Source organism: Rana temporaria, chromosome 7 (genome assembly GCF_905171775.1).
Source record: "Rana temporaria chromosome 7, aRanTem1.1, whole genome shotgun sequence".
Taxonomy (NCBI): Eukaryota; Metazoa; Chordata; class Amphibia; order Anura; family Ranidae; genus Rana; species Rana temporaria.
Window position 1 is genome coordinate 179,775,323 of NC_053495.1, and position 25,578 is coordinate 179,800,900.

At 44.8% G+C, this 25,578-nt stretch overlaps 1 pseudogene; it reads left to right on the forward strand.

Moving 5' to 3' along the window:
• The window catches only part of LOC120946238, a 52,742-nt pseudogene that overhangs the window by 12,217 nt on the left and 14,947 nt on the right, over window positions 1-25,578 (forward strand).

The following is a 25,578-nucleotide window of genomic DNA, read 5'->3' on the forward strand; positions in this document are numbered from 1 at the left end:
TATACCCCAATATCTGTTAATAATGCATTATGATGAGATGCCTTTTTTTTTTTTTTTAAATCTGTGGGCGGAACTCCGCTTTAACTTAACATTGACACCTGCTGCACAACACAACTACAGTGCATTTTGAACACGGTGCAGAAAACAGCCAATTAAAATGTGTTTCCTGTGCCGTGTTTTCCTGCGAACAGGCTTTTAAAGAGACGTTCGGTCATTTCTAATATACTAGAAATGCCTGTTGTTTGATCACATTAGAGGGCTAGCAGGTTGACAAGATCTTCAAACAAGAAAGTTTTGGAAACCCACATTCTGTGTGTGCGCCACGTTCAAAATGCACTACAATTGTGCGTTTGCCTGCACCAGATCGTATGGTACAGATCATGCAATCCAGTTGTAGTGTGTTTTTTTTAAGTGGAAGTAAACTTCCATTGTCTGTACCTGTAGGTAAGCATACAGTATGATAGGGTAAGGTACAGTCATTTCTATGTGGATATTAAAGCGGAGTTTCACCCTAAAAACAAACTTTTTATGAACAGCTTTGCCTTCAATGTAAAAAAATAAATACAAATTCTTAGGCCCAGATTCTCAAAGGGCTTACGACGGCGCAACGCCATTTGCGCCGTCGTAAGTCCTAATCTGGGCCGTCGTATCTATGCGACTGATTCTTAGAATCAGTTACGCATAGATATCCCTTAGATCTGACAGGCGTAAGGCTCTTACGCTGTCAGATCTTAAATGCAATTTTTTTTCCCGCCGCTAGGTGTCGCCTCGTCGTTTTCCCCGTCGTCTATGCAAATTAGCTAGTTACGCGAGATTCACGCATGTACGCGTGGACGATGCAGTGAATTTACAACGTTTCCGTAAACTTACCCCTGCCATATGAGGGGTAAGTTTACGAAGGTCCGTCTTATGCAATGTTAAGTATGGCGTCGGGTCAGCGTCGTCTTTTTCCGTCGTTTAACGTCGTTTTCCTAAGTCGCCAGCAAATACGACTTTACGTCAATGACGCTCACGTCGGGTGTCATTGACGTTTTTCCATCGTGAGCTGGAGCATGCGCACTGGGCTATTTTTCCGCCCGGCGCATGCGCAGTTCGATCGGCGCGGGGGGCGCGCTTTAATTAAATACAAGCCGCCCCCTTTGAATTACGCGGCCTTTACGCCGGGCCATTTACACTACGCCGCCGCAAATTACGGAGCAAGTGCTTGGAGAATACGGCCTTGCTCAGTAATTTGCGGCGGCTACGCCGCCGCGGATTCTAAGAGAATCTGGCCCTTAAATTATTTTTTTACTCACTTCTATATGGCTGTTACTAGGCAGATTTTATAATCTGCCTAGTTCAAGGTGGTAGAACTTCCTGTTCTAAGACCCATTGCCTCCTGGAAATGAGTGTTATTATTTCCCAGGAGGCGATGGGGTCTACCATCAAGTCCAAGTTCCTACATCTTGGACTAGGAACTAGGCAGATTACGGGGCATTACTGTGCCTAAAAATCCCAGCATGCACCTCTCTCAGGAAAATCCAGGAAGAAACATGAACTGGGCTTCATAATGCCCACAGCTATGATGGAAACGGCCACAAGATTCCTGAGATGATATCAGGTAAGTTTTTGCAACTGTTTATGTACCGATCGTGCTTTATTAATATGTTTTAATGCAGGGTTGACAAATTTGCTTGGAATCTAGGAGCCAGCTATAAAAGTTAGGAGCCAGAAAACGTTCCCCGTCCCGACGAGCTTGCGCGCAGAAGCGAACACATACGTGAGCAGCGCCCGCATATGTAAACGGTGTTCAAACCACACATGTGAGGTATCGCCGCGATTGGTAGAGCGAGAGCAATAATTCTAGCCCTCCTCTGTAACTCAAAACATGCAACCTGTAGAGTTTTTTAAACGTCGCCTATGGAGATTTTAAAGGGTAAAAGTTTGTCGCCATTCCACGAGCGGACGTAATTTTGAAGCGTGACATGTTGGGTATCAATTACTCGGCGTAACATTATCTTTCATAATATTAAAAAAAATGGGGATAACTTTACTGTGTCTTATTTTTTAATTAAAAAAGTGTAATTTTTTCCCCAAAAAAGTGCGCTTGTAAGACCGCTGCGCAAATACGGCGTGACAGAAAGTATTGCAACGATCGCCATTTTATTCTCTAGGGTGTTAGGATAAAAAATATATATAATGTTTGGGGGTTCTAATTAGAGGGAAGAAGATGGCAGTGAAAATAGGGAAAAATTACATTAGAATTCCTGTTTAACTTGTAATGCTTAACTTGTAATACCAACGGCCACCACCAGATGGCGCCAGCTCACAAAAAAATATATACTGTATATTTTTTTTGCCCCCCTTCCAAGCCAAGTCGCCAGGACCCTATTTCTAGTCGCCATGGCAACCTGGCGACCAGGATTTGTCGAGCCCTGTTTTAATGAATATTCATAATAATGTAATTAAGATTGCAAAAAATAAAATAAAAATGTATGCCATGAACCCCGCTTTAATTACTTAAAGGGGTGGTTCACCCTAAAAACTACTTTTTCTTATTCCACTGGCCCCCCACATTACAATACGATTAAGGCTCTTATTTTTTTTTTGATGCTGTACATACCTTTGTACAGCATATTCACCCGTGGCATCCGGGTTGCGAGTCCCGCGGGAGTGGGCGTTCCTAACATGTGTGTGATTGACGTTTTGCCCAAAAACGAGCTCCCCCCGTCGTGTAAGCCGCGTCACGGTTGGCGAAAGGAGCCGAACGGCGAGTTGGCGCTATACTGCGCATGCGCATCGCCGTTCGGCTCCTTTCGCCAATCGTGACGCAGCTTACGCGACGGGGGGAGCTCGTTTTTGGGCAAAACGTCAATCAAACACATGTGAGGAACGCCCACTCCCGCGGGACTCACAACCCGGATGCCACGGGTGAATATGCTGTAATAAGGTATGTACAGCATGGAAAAAATAATAAGAGCCTTAATTGTATTGTAATGTGGGGGGCCAGTGGAATAAGAAAAAGTATTTTTTAGGGGGAACCTCCCCTTTAAAAATCGTTTGAAAGGTAAAGCAAAATGTTGCCCTGTAATGTCATTTGACTTCTATGATTTGCTTGACAGTAACTTGTGTATTTTTTATACTTTCTTCTTGAAAATCTGCACTTAGAAGTCAAATGTTAAGAAAAAAAACATGCACAATAAATGAAGTAATAAATAGCCCAAGAGTGCTTTTGTTTGTTTTTCATTGCAGGTGTTCAGTCAATATTAGTGGTATCTACAGAGTTCCGAAGCATGTGGAAGATTCTTGTCTAGCCAAGAGTTGTAACTTAGATCCCGATACTGGTCTGTATGAACAACAATGTACTTTCTTCCCAGAAAAGAATCAGACTGCTGGAGAATCTATCATGTATTTCCCTGGCCTGCAGTCTGTGAGTAACATGACTTGTTTGTAATCCTTCCACCAGACACACATTGGGGTAACTGGAAAGGTTAGCGAATCCCCTGGGTTTTCCATTAACTACTGGTGGCAACAGGGAGGTTCCCATCAAAGGGCAGTTTGACTATGATCCGAGTTTCTCACTTTGGCTCATGACTCCTACATACAGTAGCTCCTAGTATAGACAGTGGGAAAACTGTGCTGCAGTGCTGAATCTATACCATTACTCAGGCACCCAGAGTTTGGAGGCAGGGTAGTTTATTTTGGTAAACAAGGCCCTGTAGGTAGAGGGAAGATTTAACCACTTCCTTACTTGGCACTTAAACCCCCTTCCTGCCCAGACCAATTTACAGCTTTCAGCGCTGACGCATTTTGAATGACAATTGTGCGGTCATGCAACACTGTACCCAAATTATATTTTTATCATTTTTTTCCCCGCAAATAGAGCTTTCTTTTGGTGGTATTTGATCACCACTGGGGTTTTAATTTTTTGCGCTATAAACAAAAAAAAGACAGACAATTTTTAAAAAAACACACATAGGTAGATTCAGAAAGAGTTAGGCCGGCTTATCAGTAGATAAGCCGACCTAACTCAGAATCTACGCCGACTTGTGTTTAAGCGTATGCTCAAACAGAGATACGCTTAAACATATCTAAGATAGGACGGCTTGCGCCGTCCTATCTTAGATTGCAATATTTTGGATGGCCGCTAGGTGGCGCTTCCATTGCGGTCGGCGTAGAAAATGTAATGAGGAGATACGCCGATTCACGAACGTACGCCCGGCCGACGCAGTACTTTTACACCGTTTACGTAAGAGATAGGCCACGTAAAGTTAGAGCTAGGCCCTAGTGGAATAGTAATGTCAAGTATGGCCTGACAGATCTAAAGATCCGCTAACCTATGTGAATCTGGCCCATAGTATCTACGAACTATTGTGTGTATATATACTGGATTTTTTTTTTATACTAGTAATTGTGGTGATCAGTGACCTATAGCAGGACGGTGGGCAACTTGACACTAACTGAGGCTTTGTGGGAACTGGCTAACTGCCATTGACATCTCCAATGCCACTACTACAGTGATCAGTGCTAATAATATACACTGTCACTGTACTAATGACACTGGCTGTGTGCCTAACTATGTTTACTGTGTGTACTGTGTGGTGCTTTTACTAAGGGATGTGTCGGTTTTTATTCGCTGCTTTGCAGGGGGGAAAAAAAAACAGCACATTGCCCCTGTCAGAAGAGAGCTTTGTTTTGTTTTCATACACAAAGCTCTCTCCTGTCATTAGTCCTGACAATTGACGGGTCCCAGCCATAAATCATTGTGTCAGAACTGCTGATTGGCATGTGCTGGAGCTAGTGACAGCACAGCCAGGTAGGCTTGCGTGCCCCTTACCCAGAAAAAAAGAATCAGGGGCCAGATTCACAAAAGAGATACAACGGCGTATCTCTGTTTTAGGGCCGTTCTAACTATGCGACTAATTCATAGAATCAGTTCCGCATAGATAGCCCTAAGATCCGACAGGTGTAATTGAATTACACCGTCGGATCCTAGGATGCAATACTTCAGCCGCCGCTGGGTGGAGTTTGCGTCGTAAACCAGCCTTAGGTATGCAAATTAGCAGTTACGGCGATCCACGGCTGGACGTCATTTACGTTCACGTCAAAACCAATGACGTCCTTGCGACATCATTTGGAGCAATGCACACTGGGATATTTTACGGACGGCGCATGTGCAGTTCGTTCGGCGCGGGGACGTGCTTCATTTAAATGATACACGCCCCCTACCCGCCGAATTTGAATTCCGCCGGGTGATTTACGCTACGCCGTGGCAACTTTACAGGCAAGTGCTTTGTGAATAAAGCACTTGCCTGAAAAACTTGCGGCGGCGTAACGCGGTCACGTCCTGGACGTACAGGACGTGACCGCGAGAGGAGCCGAGCCTGCCCGACTATACCCGAGTGTACTGCGCTCGGTATATGCCGGCGCAGTGGTTCAAACTCAGCGCGGGAAGCGGGGATCGAGCGGGAAGGACACCACAGAAGGACGCCGGACCCGACGAGGACACCATCGAAGCCGCAGACGGACGCTGGACCCGACGAGGCCGCCGATGGACGCCGCGCAAGACACCAAAACTGTAAGTACTAAAATGTTTTTTTTTTACAGGAATGCGGGTCCACTTTAGGGGTGCGCGCTATACGCCGGAGCGTGCAATACCCCGATAAATACGGTATTTGCTGACCTATTACTTATGAATTAGCTCCATATTTTTCATAATGTGCCAGATACAGTATACTTTCAGCACCCCCTCAGTTTGTTAAAGAGTAACCCAAGGAAAACGCTAATCTATCGATAATTACAGTCAGCAGATTTTAATGACCATTCACCCACTAACCCTCTGCACACGATTAAGATAAATATACACATGTGACAGCTGATGGCTGCATCTCGCATGATAAGCGAGTCTAAATGTCACTATGACGTACCATACAAAAACTGGACCAAAGAAAAACACAGAACTTTCCTAGAGCAACTAATTTGGTTTTATATTGCAAATTAAATAACTGGATTTGCTGCTAGGTGGAAGTGCTCCATTCTTTGCACATCAACACACCATGTAAACAATGAAATCCTGATGTCTGTCAAATGTTAGAATAGTTTATTGTACTACACAGAATGCATTATATACGATTACGCAGCATGCTTTTGTAATACAGGTGAAAAGTTCATTTATTTCACTAATGCAACTTAAAATGTGAAACTAATATATGAGATAGACTCAGAGGGCCAGATTCACGTAGCGCAGCGGATCTATAGATCCGCTCGTTCTACGTGAATTAAGATCCGCTCCCGCAAGTTTAGGAGGCAAGTGGCTGATTCACAAACAACTTACCTCCAAACTTGCGACGGTGGATCCTAAATCCCCCGGCGGAATTCAAATTCCGTGGCTAGGGGAGTGTACTATTTAAATCAGGCGCGTTCCCGCGCCGATTTAAATGCGCAGGCGCCGTCCGGGGAATTTCCCGGCGTGCATTGCTCCCACTGACGTCGCTAGGACATCAGTGGTTGCGACGCTTACGTAAACGACGTCCGTCCGTAATCGAGAACGACTTACGCAAACGACGTTAAAAAATTTAAATTTGACGCGGGAACGTCGGCTATACTTAACATTGGCTGCGCCTGATAAAAGAAGGGGTAAGTATACGACGGAAAACCGCTACGGAAACGACGTAAGAACACTGCGACGGGTCCGCGTACGTTCGTGAATTTGCGTATCTCGCTGATTTACATATTATTTCTCGTAAATCAGCGGGAACGCCCCCGGCGCCATTTTTAAATTGAAAAAAAGATCCGACAGTGTAACACATTGTAACACTGTCGGATCTAGCCCTATCTATGCGTAACTGATTCTATGAATCAGGCGCATAGATAGGACCAGTTTACGTCAGAGATACGATGGTGTATCTGTAGATACACCGTCGTATCTCTTTGTGAATCTGGCCCCTTACATGCAAAGCAAGATAGTTCAAGCCGTGATTTGTCATAATTGTGATGATTATGGCTTACAGCTCATGAAAACCCCAAATCCACAATCTCAGAAAATTAGAATATTACATGCAATCAATAAAACAAGGATTGTACATAGAACAATATCGGACCTCTGAAAAGTAGAAGCATGCATATGTACTCAGTACTTGGTTTGGGCCCCTTTTGCAGCAATTACTGCCTCAATGCGGCGTGGCATGGAAGTTATCAGCCTGTGGCACCGTTGAGGTGTTATGGAAGACCAGGATGCTTCAATAGTGGCCTTCATTGTTCGGTCTCATGTGCCTCATCTTTCTCTTGGCAATGCCCCATAGATTCTCTATGAGGTTCAGGTCAGGCGAGTTTGCTGGCCAATCAAGCACAGTAATCCCACGGTCATGTGACCAGGTTTTGGTGCTTTTGGCAGTGTGGGGGAGGTGCCAAGTCCTGCTGGAAAATGAAGTCATCATCCCCATAGAACTCGTCTGTGGAAGGAAGCATGAAGGGCTCCAAAATCTCCTGGTTGATGGCTACGTTGACACTGGACTTAATGAAGCACAGAGGACCAACACCAGCAGATGACATGGATCCCCAAATCAACACAGACTGTGGAAAAACGTCACACTGGACTTCAAGCATCTTGCAGTGTGTGCCTCTCCATTCTTCCTCCATACTCCGGCTCCTTGGTTTCCAAATGAGATGAAACATTTGCTCTCATCAGAAAAGAGAACATTGGACCCCTGAGCAATAGACTAGGTCTGTTTTTCTTTATCCCAGGTAAGACGCTTCTGACATTTGGTGTTCAGGAGGCTTGACAAGAGGAATACGACATTTGAAGCCCATGTCCAGGATCCGTCTGTGTGTGGTGCTCTTGATGCACTGACTATAGCCTCAGTCCACTCCTTGTGAAAGTCCCCAACACTTTTGAATGGCCTTTTCCTGACAATCCTCTCCAGGCTGCGCTCATCCCTGCTGCTTGTGCAACTTTTTCTTCCACACGTTTCACTTCCACATAACTTTCTATTATTGTGCTTTAATACAGCACTTTGGGAACATCCAACTTCTTTTGCAATTATCTTTTGAGGCTTTCCCTCCTTATGGGGGGTGTCAATGATGGTTTTCTGCACAACTGTCAGGTCAGTAGTCTTTCCCATGATTGTGATTCCTACTGAACCAGACTGAGAGACCATTTAAAGGCTCAGGAACCCTTTGCAGGTGTTATGGCTTAATTAGCTGATTAGAGTGGGGAACTTTGAGCCTAGAATTTTGCACCTTTTCACAATATTCAAAGAATTTTCTGAGATTGTGGATTTGGATTTTTCATGAGCTGTAAGCCATAATCATCACAATTATGACAAATCACAGTTTGAACTATCTTGCTTTGCATATAATGAGTCTCTCTCACATATTAGTTTCACCTTTTAAGTTGCATTAGTGAAATAAATTAACTTTTGCATGATATTCAAATTTTTCGAGTTTCACCTGTATAGTGTATGACTATTTTATGCATTTGAATAGAATGGCACAGAGACGCATCTATTCCTAACACCACAAAGAACATTTATCCCTGACATTATAAAAATAGCATGCCTTTTAACCGCTTAAGGACCGCTGCACGACTATTTACGTCGGTAGAATGGCACGGCTGGGCACATGGACTTACAGGTACGTCCCCTTTAAGATGCCCAGCCGTGGGTCGCGAGCGCCCCACCTGCGGCGCGCTCGCGACCCGGTCCTGTCCTCCGTGACCACGCCCGCGGGACCCGCAGACTCAATCGCTGCCGGTGTCCCACGATCGGATCGCAGAGAGGAAGAACGGGGAGAGGTGAGTGTAACCAAACCTTCCCTGTTCTTCCTAGTGTGGCGGTCAATGATCGTCTGTTCCCTGTGTTAGGGAACGACAATCAGTGACGTCACACGCACAGCCATGCCCCCCCCCCCCACACTCCCTTAGAACACACTTAACCCCTACAGAGCCCCCTCCTGGTTAACCCTTTCACTGCCAGTGTCATTTTCACAGTAATCAGTGCATTTTTATAGCACCTTTCGCTGTGAAATTTACAATGGTCCCAAAAATGGGTCAAAAGTGTCCGATGTGTCCGCCATAATGTCGCAGTCATGAAAAAAAAATCGCTGATCGCCACCATTAATAGTAAAAAAAATATTGATAAAAATGCCATAAAACTAGGGTATCCCCTATTTTGTAAACGCTATAAAAATGTTTTAACAAAAATATGTAGAAGAATACGTATTGGCCTAAACTGAGGGAAAAAAAATTGTTTTTTAATGTATTTGTGGGGGATATTTATTATAGCAAAAAGTAAAAAATATAGCATTTTTTTTTTTAATTGTCGCTCTATTTTTGTTTATAGCGCAAAAAACAAAAACCGCAGAGGTGATCAAATACCACCAAAAGAAAGCTCTATTTGTGGGGGAAAAAAGGACGCCAATTTTGTTTGGGAACCACGTCGCACGACCGTGCAATTGTCAGTTAAAGCGACGCAGTGCCGAATCGCAAAAAGGGGCCAGGTCCTTTACCTGCATATTGGTCCGGGTCTTAAGTGGTTAAACGTCTGAAGCCAGTACTCCAGCATTGGCAGGTTGCAATGCAAACCACTAAACCACCCTTTTCCCATTATGTTGAAAAATTTTTTTTTACTTAAAAAATTTCTAACTTTATTCATATCTGCAAACCACGTATCGTGTGCGAGAAGTATATATATTTAAAACAATGGCTTTACCACCATCTTGTGGTCTTTAAAAAAAATTGCTTCCTTTTTCATTCAATAGTTGTTGCCAATTTCTGACTTTTGTCAGCCTTTTGTTGCAGACCTTGGGCCTGATTCAGGTAGGAGATACGACGGCGGATCTCCAGATACGCCGTCGTATCTCTGAGTTGCGGCGTCGTATCTATGCGCCTGATTCATAGAATCAGTTACGCATAGATTTCCCTAAGATCCGACTGGCGTAGGTGGCACTTCCGCCGATTTACGCGAGGAATATTCTAATTAGGTAGATACACCGATTCACAAACGTACGTACGCCCGGCGCTATTTTGTTACGTCGTTTACGTTAGGCTTTTTCGGCGTAAGGTTGCTCCTGCTCTTCGTAAAAAACGTCAAATACGTGGGGTCACACTAAGTTTAAATAAAACACGCCCACATCATCCAAATTTGAATTAGGCGGGCTTACGCCGGAGCACATACGTTACGCCGCAGTAACTTAGGGCGCAAGTTCTTTCTGAATACGGAACTTGCGCCCTAATTTACGGCGGTGTAACGTATCGGAGATACGTTACGCCCGCACAATATTACGCAGGGCTACCTGAATCCGGCCCCTTGACTTTCTGTGCCTCTGACTATTCTAGGACAGGACAGAAAGTGAGTGTGAATCAGACTGCAATACAATCCTGGCAGTGATCCCAATTCTTCCATTCTCTATTCAAAACAAACATTTTGGGCAAAGTCGGTTTTTAATGTTGGCAGTTATTGTTATATTTGTATTAACTTTTTAATTGTGAGCGTTTTCATCTATAAAGCGGACCTTCCATGGCAAATGGGAGGTCTTATTTTTGTAACGGCCCCTTACGCTCCAACACAGGGGTGGAGAAAGTTACTACATTACAAATAAATCATTTATGATTGTAATAATACCAAAAAAAACACTAATTGCTAATTAGTTCCTGTGGGTTCCGGCGCTTAGCAAATTGTTCTTTGACTTAATATATATGATTTTGCTATTAAAGGCATGATTTTTTTTTTCTTGATAAATAGTTGAAAGAAAAAAAAAATATATATATATATATATATATATATATATATATATACAAAACAAAAAAAAAAATAATATAAAAAAATATATATATACCGTATTTATCGGTGTATACCGCGCACTTTTTTGCTCTGAAAATCAGGGCAAAATCGTGGGTGCGCGGTATACGCCGATACCCGCGCCGAGTTTTGAATACTGTGCCGACATATACCGAGCGCAGTACACTCGGGTATAGTCGGCCAGTCTCGGCTCCTTTCCGCACTCACGTCCTGGACGTACAGGACGTGAGCGCGAGTGTTGCCGAGCCTGCCCGACAATACACGAGTGTACTGCGCAAGGTATATGTCGGCGCAGTATTCAAAACTCGGCGCGGGAAACGAGCGGGGAGGACGCGAGGACACCGCAGACTGGACCGGACCCGAAGAAGAGGACACCCGAAGCCTGCAGATGGACCTCGGACCCGACGAAGAGGACACCCGAAGCCGCAGAAGGACGCCGGACCCGACGAAGAGGACACCCGAAGCCGCAGACGGACGCCGCACAAGACACCAAAACTGTAAGTACAAAAAAAACTTTTTCCACAGGATTGGGGGCCACTTTAGGGGTGCGCGGTATACGCGGGAGCGCGTTATACCGCGATAAATACGGTATATATAATAATAATAATATAAAAGAGAAAAATACATAAAATGGATAAACCACACGTGATGTGAGACCATAGACGAGACGCGAAGGACGGAGTTACCGTGAGCATGTCTCGCTGTCCCGCTCCCTGATTTGAGACTGATGTGGAAAAAAAAAAAGGCATGATTTTTTTTTATCCTATTTATTTGGTTTTGAATAACTATTCTATTACATCTTATTGATAAATAATGGGGGGGAAAAAACAAACATAAAAAAAACTGCTTCCTTTTTGCAGATATCTGAATTCTGCACTGAAAACACTCACAACATGGAAGCTCCGACGATGCAGAATCGGATGTGTGACTGTCGTAGTACATGGGACATCATTAAGAAATCCAGCGATATCTACCTTTCACCTCCAAAAAATGATTCCAGCCTTCCTGATCCGGTCTTCTTTCTTCTACGCTATAGAGAAAGAGTGATCACTCTCCTGATAGATGTCTCTGGAAGTATGGCCACCGTACGTGTTCTAACCTGCATTATTGTAACAAAAAAAATTGGTTGTTGATCAACTAGTAAAAGTTGTTGTAAAGCTGAACTGTTGGTGACAACTTTTTGAAATAACTTCCAGCAATCTTTAGCTTCTTTATAAAAAATTGGTAAGGCCTTTTACAAACCATATGCGCAGTGTGCAGAGGAGTTTGATCCAAAGAATATATCCAAGTGTGTTTCAAGGGTACATATGAACTGCATATGTAAAAGTTTCCTCTTCACTCCTAAGACTGAAATGTTTGCCATTGATGCCACTTAGCGGTGAAGAGTGGTGGGTGGTGGCTTTATTGGTCAGGGGGGGCAGAAAACAACCACCGGTGGCACAGAACTAACAACCCCCCCCCCCCCATATCTGCTGATTGGTCTGGCACTTACCTGGCTCCAGGATAGCGGGTGCGGGGTCCAGTTAGCTGCTCCAGGCTAGCGGGTCAGAGGTCCGGGCAGCGGATCCAGGCTAGAGGGTGAGGGGTCCGGGCAGCGGATCAAGGGTAGAGGGTGAGGGGTCCGGGCAGCGGATCCAGGCTAGAGGGTGAGGGGTCCGGGCAGCGGCTCCAGGCTGGTGGGCTTCCTCTCTGGCTCCAGGCTATTGGGTGCGGAGTTCAGGCAGCTGCTCCAGGCTAGCGGGTGCAGGGTCCAGGCAGCTGCTCAAGGCTAGCGGGTGAGGGGTCCGGGCAGCGGATCCAGGCTAGCGGCAGCTCCAGGGTGGTGGGCTTCCTCTCTGGCTCCAGCGGCTTTCTCCCTGGCTCCAATCAGGAAACAGGTCTCGTACCAGCTTCCTAATTGGAAGCAGGTACTAATCATGTGCTTCAAAAACACCTACCCCCACCCCCCCCCCCATAGAAATTAATGCGCCCGGCATCCTGAAAGGGCCAGGCACATGAATAGGGAGGGCGGCGGTGGTGCTGGGGGGGCGGTCACCAGAACAGAAAGATACAGACAGAAACATAAAGCTGACAGGTTCTAATCTTTCCCCACCCAGAGGTCAGCATTCCTGACAGGTTCTAATCTTTCCCTACCCAGAGGTCAGCATTCAGATTAGGAGATGGCTGAAACATCTGCATGCTTGTTCTAGGTCAATGGCTCCAAATACTGAAGCCAAAGGGGCAATGTGTTGGCCAGGAAGCTACCATTTTCAGAAGTAGCCAACAGCAATAACAGCCAGCATGTTGTTCTTATAACAGCTTTCCTATTAGGAAACTTCTAGCTAGAAAACATTTCACATAGAGGGCATATTGCCTCCAGACCCTATGTGCAAGGCTGGGAACTTGCCAGAATAGACCTGGCAATCCTGGAATTTAGCTCTGGTTATCGAGTCATTAATAGATTTCTTACATCCCTGGAATTTCTATTCTGGGTGAGAGAGAGTTGCCCCCAGGGTAGAAACAAGCATTGTTCACCAGAGGAAAACACTCACCAAAGAGTTTTGTAAGGTGCATGTGTATGTATGTTGCATATAGGTATATATAGTGTGAATGTATTTTACATGTATTGTATGTATATGCATCTTGTATGGAATTTGTATGCATGCACATAGGGGGTGCAATATACGAGTGTGGAAAGGAAAAGAATCACAGGGAGTACTGTGTGCTGAGCTGTATATACTTAAACTATCTTAAACTATTTACAATACATACATCGGGCCCCCACACAATATAGGTTACCCAGCCCAGACCCCTGCACTGAGTACATTACATACTTCTGACTCCTGCATTCTGTACATAGGCTTAAAGTAGAAGTCCACCCTAAAAATGTAATTCTTGCATAGACACCCATGATCTAACACTAACCTATCTAGCCCTGTAAAGAAAAAATGTGTGTACATACATTTTTTGAAGCCGATCCAACCCGATCTCCAGGGGCGGAAGCTTTGCAGAGGACACAGCTGACAACGGCTGTGAAATGAATGGGGAGTGACGTCACCCATAGACTTACTATAGGGCTTCCGGAAGTGTCTCCTTCATATCTGCGGCTTCGCCTCTACACCTTCAGAAAATGTATGTATACCGATTTTTCTTTACAGGGCTAGATAGGTTAGATCGTGGGTGTCTATAGATGCAGGGATTTTAGTGTTATACCGTGTACACACGACCATTTTTCATGACGAGAAAAAATTTTTTTTTTAAATTGGTCTTTAAAAACGGTCGTGTGTAGGCTCCAGAGCTTTTTTCTCGTCGCGAAAAATGGCCTATTTTTTCTCGTCTTTTTTCACATCGTCGTTTTTCTCAGCGTAAAAAACGGTCGTGTGTACGCTTTATTGACGGGGGAAAAAACGTGCATGCTCAGAAGCAAGTTATGAGACGGAAAATTAGCATAATCGGCCCTAAGGGTGGCGCCATTCGAATGAAACTTCCCCTTTATAGTGCTGTCGTACGTATTGTAAGTCACCCCGCTTTGCTCAAACATTTTTTTCACGATCGTCTGTATGCAAGGCAGCTTGAAAGGGATTAACGTCGAGAAAAATGTTGTTTTTTTCCATGACATGAAAAACGATCGTGTGTACGCGGCATTAGGGTGGACTTCTACTTTAAATTTTAAGCTCCTCCCACTGGTAGCACAATTCTTCCACACCTACCATTTGCAGTGCTGTTATTAGCTCCGCCCCCATTCTCTGGAACTGCAAAAGCTCAAAAGTTCTCAGGTACGCCTATGTTACTTTCCTCTTATTTTCTGTCTGCAGAACAATCGTTTGTGGAGAGTTCACCAAGCAGTAGACATATTTCTAACTGAGGCAATTGCTCTTGGAACTTACGTTGGCCTTGTTGAATTTTCACTTTACGCATTCACCCAGTCTGAGCTCAAACAAATCAATAATGACTCAGACCGCGAGAAACTGAAATCACGTTTTCCAACTACAGCCTCAACCTATGGATCAAACTTCTGCATTGCCATTCAAAAGGCTTTTAAGGTAAAAATTGATTTTTGTTTATTGCTTTATACGTCAGTATACTGTTTATTGCATTATTTTTCACAAGCTGGTGCCCAGTCCTATTGACATTACCTACTGTATAAGGGCTAAACTATTGAGCAATGTAAATGATAAATTGGCTTCTAGGGCTTGTTCACACCAGGAGCACAGGGTTCCAGTGCCCACAGCAGTCCCAATGCAAATATCTATAGGTCCTATGGTTTTAGTTCACACCAATGTGCTGCATTTGTGTGCGCTGTGGAAGAATATTTGAAATTTTATGCAGCAGTAGCATGCTGCAAGGCATTAAATCCCACAATCATAACATAGAAGTCCAAAAAAAGAAAAAAAGGCTTTGTGATGCATGTTAAAATCACAGCAAAGATAAAAGAGCATCTCAGAACCCTATTTTTATTTTATTTTTTTGCATAGTGGCATTGGTCCAGTTTAGGCAAATGTAAGTATGCATATGCCATACCTGTGGGATCCCTCTGGAAGCAGAGAATCACTGCAGTAATCACTGTTACTACATTGATTGCCACTATCTTCTGGTTCCCATGTTGGGGATGCTTGCTCGGCGTGGACATCATTCACAGATGGCTTTGCATTTTTATTAATAAATGCAAAGCATTCTCTGATTGGATGAGATTAGAGATTTTGATAAAACTGCCTGCTCTTTCCACCTTGTCCAATCAGAATCTGCACAAGACCTGGAAGACAGCGACGATTGCTGTATTAGCGATGAATGCTACAGTGATTTTCTGCTTTCACAGGGTTAACACTGATATGGATATACAGTATCTCACAAAAGTGAGTACACCCCTCAGAGCCGGTTCACACTGGGGCGACTTGGGATCCGACTTGAAGTCGCCTCAAGTCGTCCCAAGTCGCGCTGTCGAGAAAAACAATGCAAGTGAATGAGAGCGGTTTTAATACACACGACTCGAGTCGCTTCGACTTCAAAAGAATTTCCTGTACTACTTCAATCCGACTTGTAGGCGATTTGTACCCATTGATTTCAATGGAAGGCTGATCCAAGTCTGATCACTGTCTTAACTGAAGCGACTTTCCAGGAAGATATCATACATTTCTCAGGCAAACCTCTCCCTCCCCCTCCCTCCCCTAGAGCTGATTGTTGTTTGATTGGCCACTGGAAAGTCTCCTGTCCTGGAGATGACTTCAAGTCGTGTTGTAAATCGCCCCAGATCGCCCTGTGGTTCATGCTCAAGTCGTGTCGGAGTCGCCTCTGAAAGTCGCGCTGGAAGTCGTGTCGCCCTAGTGTGAACCGACTCTCACACTGTAAATATTTTATTATATCTTTTCATGTGACAACACTGAAGAAATTACACTTTGCTACAATGTAAAGTAGTGAGTGTACAGCTTGTATAACAGTGTAAATTAAAGTAAAAATGGCCAAATTGGACCCAATTAGCCATTTTCCCTCCCCGGTGTCATGTGACTCATTAGTGTTACAAGATCTCAGGTGTGAATGGGGAGTAGGTGTGTTATATTTGGTGTTATCGCTCTCACTCTCTAATACTGGAAGTTCAACATGGCACCTCATGGCAAAGAACTCTCTGGGGATCTGATAAAAATAATTGTTGCTCTACATAAAGATGGCCTAGGCCAGTGATGGCGAACCTTGGCACCCCAGATGTTTTGGAACTACATTTCCCATGATGCTCATGCACTCTTCAGAGTAGCTGAGTATCATGGGAAATGTAGTTCCAAAACATCTGGGGTGCCAAGGTTCGCCATCACTGGCCTAGGCTATAAGAAGATCGTCAAGAAGACACTGAAACTGAGCTGCAGCACGTTGGCCAAGATCATACAGTGGTTTAACAGGGCAGGTTCTACTCCGAACAGGCCTTGCCATGGTTGACCAAAGAAGTTGAGTGCACGTGCTCAGCGTCATATCCAGAGGTTGTCTTTGGGAGATAGACGTATGAGTGCTGCCAGTTTTGCTCCAGAGGTTGGAGGATTTGGGGGTCAGCTTATCAGTGCTCAGACCATACGCCGCACACTGCATCAAATTGGTCTGCATGGCTGTCGTCCCAGAAGAAAGCCTCTTATAAAGATGATCCACAAAAAAGCCCGCAAACAGCTTGCTGAAGACAAGCAGACTAAGGACATGGATTACTGGAACCATGTCCTGTGGTCTAATGAAACCAAGATAATCTTATTTGGTTCAGCTTAGTGTCAAGCGTGTGTGGTGACAACCAGGTGAAGGGTACAAAGACAAGTGTGTCTTGTCTATAGTCAAGCATGGTGGTGGGCATGAGTGCTGCCAGCACTGGGGAGCTACAGTTTATTGAGGGAACCATGAATGCCAACATGTATTGTGACATACTGAAGCAGAACATGATCTCCTCCCTTCAGACACTGGGCTGCAGGGCAGTATTCCAACATGATAACGACCCCAAACACACCTCCAAGATGACCACTGCCTTGCTAAAGAAGCTGAAGGTGATGGACTGGCAAAGCATGTCTCCAGACCTAAACCCTATTGAGCATCTGTGGGGCATCCTCAAACGAAAGGTGGAGGAGTGCAAGGTCTCTAACATCCACCAGCTCTGTGATGTCATCATGGAGGAGGGGAAGAGGACTCCAGTGGCAACCTGAGAAGCTCTGGTGAACTCCAAGCCCAAGAGGGTTAAGGCAGTGCTGGAAAATAATGGTGGCCACACAAAATATTGTCACTTTGGGCAAAATTTGAACATGTACTCACTTTTGTTGCCGGCGGTTTAGACATTAATGGCTGTGTGTTGAGTTATTTTGAGGGGGCAGAAAATGTACACTATTATACAAGCTGTACACTCACTACTTTACATTGTAGCAAAGTGTCATTTCTTCAGCGTTGTCACATGAAAAGATATAATAAAATATTTACAAAAAAGTGAGGGGTGTACTCACTTTTGTGAGATACTGTGATATATATATATATATTAGGGCTGTGCAAATTAACTTTTAATTAATCGATTAATCTTTAATTTTTTTGATCGATCAAAATTTCTTTGATCGATTAAAATTCTTTTGATTGGTACTCGCCTCTCCGCCGGCTTCTGGGCCTTCATGGAGTTCCGGCGGAGATCCAGTAACGTCACGGACACCGGCGGGGCTTGCCGTGTCCATCTGAAGGGCTCCTTTGCTGTGCTTTCGCATGCCGGCGGGACCTTACTATCTGCCACACGCAAGGGCTGTTACACTTCCCTCTATCATTTCCATTTATCAACCTGGGATTCTACAACCATCCACTGGGAGTTGTGATAGTTCCCTTCACGGGACATCTACATGCCGACGGACTGATGTTAACCTCTCCTCATCTGGATTCAGCAGTGGTATCGTTGTACACATTTTTATACCAGTATCATACTTAGCTACATGTTTTTATGACTGCTTTTGCTACCGTTTGGTATTACTCGCACCATTTTTACAGTTTATGTAGCTACATCGATTTTATCTCCAGTGCAATATTTATATTACCTACTTGAAGACTATAAAAGTTTTAATGCTATTCCTATCGAGCGCTGCCTTTGTGTGTTTTTTGTATCCTGCTATCCATTTTTCCAGTGGTTGGGAATCGGCCTGCAAGGAGATCAGCTAAAAGTAGTTGGATCTGTATGTGCGTTATAATTAATCGAAATTAGTCGAATAATCGATTTTAAAAAAGAAACGATTAATCGAACAGAAAAATTTTGATGAGTAACAGCCCTAATATATATATATCCGAGCTGGACCAATTAACTATGCAAAAAAGGCATTCTGGAATTCAACTTTAAGCAGAACTCCAGTCAGATAAAAAAAAAACACAATCTATGTAGTTACATATAAATTAAATAGTTATTCAATGTAACTTTAAATCTAACTAGTCTAAGTTCCTGAATTTGATTTGGTATCGGCCTTTTGTAAACTCCTTTTGAGAGGAAGAGGCATAACTGGGAACCAATCCAGTGTTTAATGCACAAGCTGACAAAGAACATTGGTGATAGGAGGAATAACCTAGAACAGTGATGGTGAATGTGACGGTATTGGTATGATATCCCCGTCAAACAGTCCCTTCTTCCCATAACAGAACATCACAGAATTATCCACACATGAGCCAAGGCTGAATGCTGGAACCAGACAGACTTTAATGGTACAACACACAGCTTATATGTAATTTCCAAAACTGTTACAATAACAAATCTCCGCCCCCTCACACTGGGGCTTCCATACAGATCATGGGCAGACATTTCGGAGCCGAGTCTGAAAACACATTTTCTTTAGATAATGACATCAGTGGAGTTAATTACTAGGTGTAACAGAATACATTATCTAGACAGCCTGACCACAATGAAGCAATCAGAATAATTAACCTGAGCCCCTTCTAATCACAGTAAACAGTAACCACAGGGCTTCTTCACACAACACACTAGATCAATTAACATTTCAACAGCCTGTTAGCAGAGGGAGTCACACCTGAAATCAGCAGAGAGAATTTAAACTGAAGCATCCTTCACAGTGAACCTCGGCACCTCAGATGTTTTGGAACTACATTTCCCATGAAGCTCAACTACACTGCAGAGCATCATGGGAAATGTAGTTTCAAAACATCTGGGGTGCCAAGGTTCGCCATCACTGCCCTAGAAGATGAGCTCATCAGTCTGCTTCTTCTTTTATGGTCAGATCACCAGGCTGACTGTGTGGGATCTAAATCTCAGGAATGGATGGTACAAAATCCAGATCATTTGGCAGGGAAAACATCTACTGCACAAGTATCTCAACAGTATATTTAGCCATTTGCCTGGATTTCAGCTTTGATTTTGTGTCTGGGGTATGTTTGTAGTATGAAGGAAGTAAAACCAACTCCTGTTATCACCCAGGTGAACAAGAAACTTTTTGGATCATTAGATGGAACTGAAATCATATTTCTGGCAGATGGCGATGATCTTCAGATCACCAGCATGTGTTTTCCTGCCATTAAAAGCAGTGGAGCCATTATTCATACGATTGCTTTGAGCTCTGGAGCACCAAAGGATTTGGAAGAGATCGCTGATATGACAGGTGAGAGGTAGATCAGAAATCTTGTACTGAGACGAGATTGGAGGGAAATATATACTGCATATGTCATTAACAGTGACCGATACTAGAGAGGGATGGTTTACAGAAACTAGAGTAAAAATAGAACTAATTACTTACATCAACCAATAGGACTCTTCATTCGTTTAAAAAAAAAAAAAAAGAGATGTGATTGTCTTGGGCACTTTGTGCCTTTTTTGTTACGGTGCCATGGTGGACAGACTACATATCCTCTAAGAAGTCAAACGGTACCCCTACACATCACTGGCCACATTTACTGCTTACTTCCAGATTCCCTTAGTCTTTTTTACATGGGCCTTGGATTCTGGGGGAAAGTAGCGACTTCCCTGCAATTGCAATGGAATATGCCTTCTCCTACACTGAAATTCCTGTTCACCATGCTGCATTCATGTCCATTGGACAAAGTGCGGTGCAGCCCCCATTCACCTCTATGGGGCGTGATGGCAGGCAGTATTCCCTGGGGAATATATACCATATTTATCGTTGTATAAGGCCTTGTACACACGACCGGACAGTCCGCTGAAAACGGTCCGCCGGAGATTTCGGTCCGCCGGTCGGAGATTTCTGTCTGATGGTTGTACACACCATCAGACAGAAATTAGAGGCAATCCGCGTGGACAGACAACGCAGTGACGTGTCCGCGCCGTCGCCGCGACGATGACGCGGCGACGCAGGAAGGTTAATGCTTCCACGCATGCGTCGAAGTCATTCGACGCATGCGAGGGATGGCAGCCGCTCGGACATGTACGGTAGGTCTGTACAGACGACCGAACATGTCCGACGGACAGGATTCCAGCAGGCTGTTTCTAAACAAGTTTGGAAATATTTGCCCGCTCGGCTGTACAGACGACCGAACATGTCTGCTGAAACTGGTCCTCGGACCTGTTTCAGCAGACATGTTCGGTCGTCTGTACGGGGCCTTACACGCACCCCGTTTTAATAGGAAAGTTTAAGGATTTTATCTGTGCCCATCTGCAGCCTTGCTCCTCACTGCAGCCTAATCGGTGCCCATCTGCAGCTTTGCTCCTCACTGCAGCCTGATATGTACCCATCTGCAGCCTTGCCGAAATAGAAATGAGGCGGACCTCAGGTGTACTCGGCTCGGCGTCACGGCCAGTCCTGCCCTTTGGCCCAGATCCTATGATGGACATAACGCTGATCCAATGCTGGGACGTCAATGCTAGCCATCCAGGGGGTGGCATAAGGTCCCACCCCCCGTGTAGGCGCGTCACAGAGTTTCCGAAAGGAGCCAAACAGGTAAAGCTGCGAGTCGGCTCTATACGGCGCCTGCGCAGTCAGCTCTACACGGCTCCTAGTCAGTGCGCAGGCGCCGTGTAGAGCCGACTCGCCCCTTTAAATGTTCGGCTCCTTTCGGAAACTCCGTGACGCGCCTACGTAATACGGGGGGCGGGGCCTTATCCGCCGGGGGGAACATTTTCTGATAGACATCAATCATCTGGGCGAACGCCCAGATTACATTGCGGCTCAGCTTGGAAACGCCTACTCCCGCGGGAGAAGTACCCAGAACCCGGATTGCAAATATAGATTATAAGGTATGTACAGACTAAAAAAAAAAAAACAGTGCCGACTGTACATGCTGGTAGTATAAAGAATTTGGTCTTCTATAAATGTTATTTGGGTGAACCTCCACTTTAAGAATGGCAACAAAATTTCTTGCCGAATTATTTTCATAAATTAAGCCTGTGATTTTTTATTTTTTATTCTATTGTTGGAGACCGATGTGACAGGTGTGATACTAGACCACAGAGCAGTGTGAGCAACAAGATAGTGAGACAAGAAACAAGAAACATAGTTACTAATAACAGTAATTTTATTTTTTATTCAGGTGGTTTGAAATATTTTGCAACAGATAATCTTCAGTCCAATGATCTCATTAATGCTTTTATTGGAATGTCAAATGAAAATGTGGATTTCACTCAGAGGGTTAATCAGGTAATGTCAATTTTTAACTACAGTTTTCTAATGTGCAATCTATAGTACAAAACACAAATAAAAATGCAGGTCACATCTAAAAGTTAAATTAAATGAGAGCCTCTGTTCTAATGCACATCATGTTATACTTACCTCCACTGTGCAGTTCGTTTTGCACAGAGTGGCCCCGATCCACGTCTTCTTGGGTCCCCCTGCGGCTGTCTCTGGTCCTCCTCGCAAGAACCCACCACAGTCATGCGAGAGCGCTCGCATGGTGGTGAGCCATAGCCGCTCACTGTATCACTCGGCCCCGCCCCTTGGCGCGCCGTGTCACTGGATGTGATTGACAGCAGCGCCAGCCAATAGCTGCGCTGCTCTTAATCCATCCGCTCTAGCCAATCAGCGGCCAGGCTAAGCGGCGAAGAGGATCTCAGGGCCGAGTGCGGGACTTTCGAAGGGTCAGGTAAGTAAAACGGGGGCTCAGGGGGGGGGGGCGGCGTCATCAGATGTTGTTTCACCTTAATGCATAGATTGCATTAAGGTGAAATAAAAACATTTCTTTACAACTCCTTTAAATATAGCCATTAAAGCTGGCAATTGGTCAGGTAAAAAGTAGAAAATGCAGATGGACATCTTACAGAATAAAAATTCTGGTAGTTTAACCACTTCCCGCCCGGCCTATAGCCGATTTACGTCCGGGAAGTGGTTGTGAAATCCTGACAGGACGTTCACGAACGTCCTGCAGGATTTCATGCCGCGCGCGCCCGTGGGGGCGCGCAGCGCGGCGATCGGTGATGCGGGGTGTCAGTCTGACACCCTGCATCTCCGATCTCGGTAAAGAGCCTCCGGCGGAGACTCTTTACCACGTGATCAGCCGTGTCCAATCACGGCTGATCACGATGTAAACAGGAAGAGCCGTCGATGGCTCTTCCTCCACTTGCGTCTGACAGACGCGAGTAGAGGAGAGCCGATCGGCGGCTCTCCTGACATGGGGGGTTCGCGCTGATTGTTTATCAGCGCAGCCCCCCCTCGGATCGCCACATGGACCACCAGGGAAGCCCACCCTGGACCACCAGGGTGGGCCAAAAAAAAAAAAAAGCCTGAAAAATAAATAAAAAATAAATAAAGCATTAAAAAAAAAAAAAGATGCCAATCAGTGCCCACATATGGGCACTGACTGGCAACCTGGGTAAATCACCTGTGCTGCCCCACAGTGTCCATCAGTGCCACCCCAGTGTCCAGTGCCACCCCACAGTGCCCATCCATGCCCAGTGCCCACCTATCAGTGCCCATCTGTGCCACCCATAAGTATCCATCAGTGCCACCCGTAAGTGCTGCCCATGAGTGCCCATCTGTGCCGCCTATGAGTGCCCAGTGCCGCCCAAGAGTGCCCATCAGTGCCGCCTATGTGTGCCCATCAGTGCCGCCCAAGAGTGCCCAGTGCCGCCCAAGAGTGCCCATCAGTGCCGCCTATGTGTGCCCATCAGTGCCGCCTATGTGTGCCCATCAGTGCCGCCTATGAGTGCCCATCAGTGCTGCATACCAGCGCCGCCAATCAGTGCCACCTCATCTGTGCCCGTCAGTACTACCTCATCGATGCCCATCAGTGCCATCTCATCGGTGCCCATCAGTGCCACCATATCAGTGCCCGTAATTGAAAGAGAAAAACGTATTTACAAAAAAATTAACAGAAAAAAATAAAAACATAATTTTTTTTCAAAATTTTCAGTCTTTTTTTAGTTGTTGCACAATAAAAAAAAAAATCGCAGAGGTGATCAAATACCACCAAAAGAAAGCTCTATTTGTGGGTAAAAAAGGACGCCAATTTTGTTTGGGTACAGTGTAGCACGACCGCGCAATTGCCATTCAAAGTGCGACAGTGCTGAAAGCTGAAAATTGGCTTGGGCAGGAAGGTGCGTAAGTGCCCTGTATGGAAGTGGTTAAACGGAACTTCACTGAAAAAGGAATGTTCCACTTGTTTGCATCCCCCCCCCCTCCACTGCCACATTTGGCCCTTTTGGGGGGGAGGGGGAGATTGTACCTGGTTTTACCTGCTTCTACTTCTGGTCAGATGCGACACATCGATCTAAGCTGGAAGTTTATCTTCTGAGACACATCACGAGTCCTAGAATACTGCGGACCATTCATAAAGTACAGTACGCTATGCGCATGTAAAGTAGGAAAGCAGCAAGGTTTCACTGCCGGTTTTTCTAACTTAAAATGCCGGCACACGCACCCAAAGCCGATTGAAGAATCAGCTTGGGTGGGGACATCGCTGGATCCCTGGACAGGTAAGTGTCCTTATATTAAAAGTCAGAAGACACAGTATATTTGTAGTTTTTGACCGATTCAGATTTTTTGCGGGGAGCCTGGAGCACTTCTTTAAACTGTTGTAGCACTGAAAAGCACCAATTGTTCTGGTCCTAAAGGTGATATGAATGTTTTGCTCTGACATAGATAAAAGACCCTTTTAAATACATTTATTTCTTTCCTGTTACAGCTAGAAAGCATCAGTTCAAATGCAAATCCAGGCCACTGCTTTAATGGCACTGTCCTAGTAGACAGTACATTGGGTGCGGAGACTTTCTTCACCATTACCTGGCAGTCTGCTGCACCAGATATCCAGCTGACAGATCCGGCAGGAAATTTGTATTCTACAGACAAGTTCACTATCCACGACACTTCCCATCTAAGCAGACTGAAGATTCCTGGTTCAGCCGTGGTAATATACTTTTCCCCGCTTTATTAGCTGGAAACGTTATTAAGAACTAACTTCTTTGCATTTTTTGGACATTCTTGGACAGTATTGCGGAGATGTACTAAAACTGGTGCACACAGAGTTTGTAGCATGGTAGCCAATCGGCTTCTTCAGCTTGTTCAATTAAGCTATGACAATAAAACCCGGAAGCTGATTGGTTACTGTGCACAACTGTGCCAGATTCTGTGTGCACCAGTTTTAGTAAACCTCTCTCTATGTGGCAGATCCTTGCGACGTCATTTAGCGCAATGCACGGCGGGAAATTTAGAAACGGAGCATGCGCAGTTCGTTCGGCGCGGGGACGCGCTTCATTTAAATGAAACACGCCCCCTACTCGCCGATTTGAATTACGCGCCGTTACGCCGCCAGAGATAGACTACGCCGCCGTAACTTACGGCGCAAAATCTTTCAGGATTCGAACCAAAGCCGGGAAAGTTACGGCGGCGTAGCGTATCTCTGATACGCTGCGCGGGTGCAGATCTCTGTGGATCTGCCCCTATGTGTTTATTGCAAGGTTGTTTTTGCAATTTGTATCACTGGTATTTACCAAGAAATCTATTTTTTTTTTTTCCACCAATATCTGGTGGCATTAAGATGTTAAAAATAAACTAAAATAGCATTGCCCGATCTCTGCAATTCACTCTGCTATAGAGCCGTTAGAATTTTTTTTTTTTTTTTTTCACTTTAACCACTTACCCCCCGGACCATATTGCTGCCCAAAGACCAGAGTACTTTTTGCGATTCGGGACTGCGTCGCTTTAACAGACAATTGCGCGGTCGTGCGACGTGGCTCCCAAACAAAATTGGCGTCCTTTTTTTCCCACAAATAGAGCTTTCTTTTGGTGGTATTTGATCACCTCTGCGTTTTTTATTTTTTGCGCTATAAACAAAAATAGAACGACAATTTTGAAAAAAATGAATATTTTTTACTTTTTGCTGTAATAAATATCCCCCAAAAATATATAAAAAAACATTTTTTTTCCTCAGTTTAGGCCGATACGTATTCTTCTAC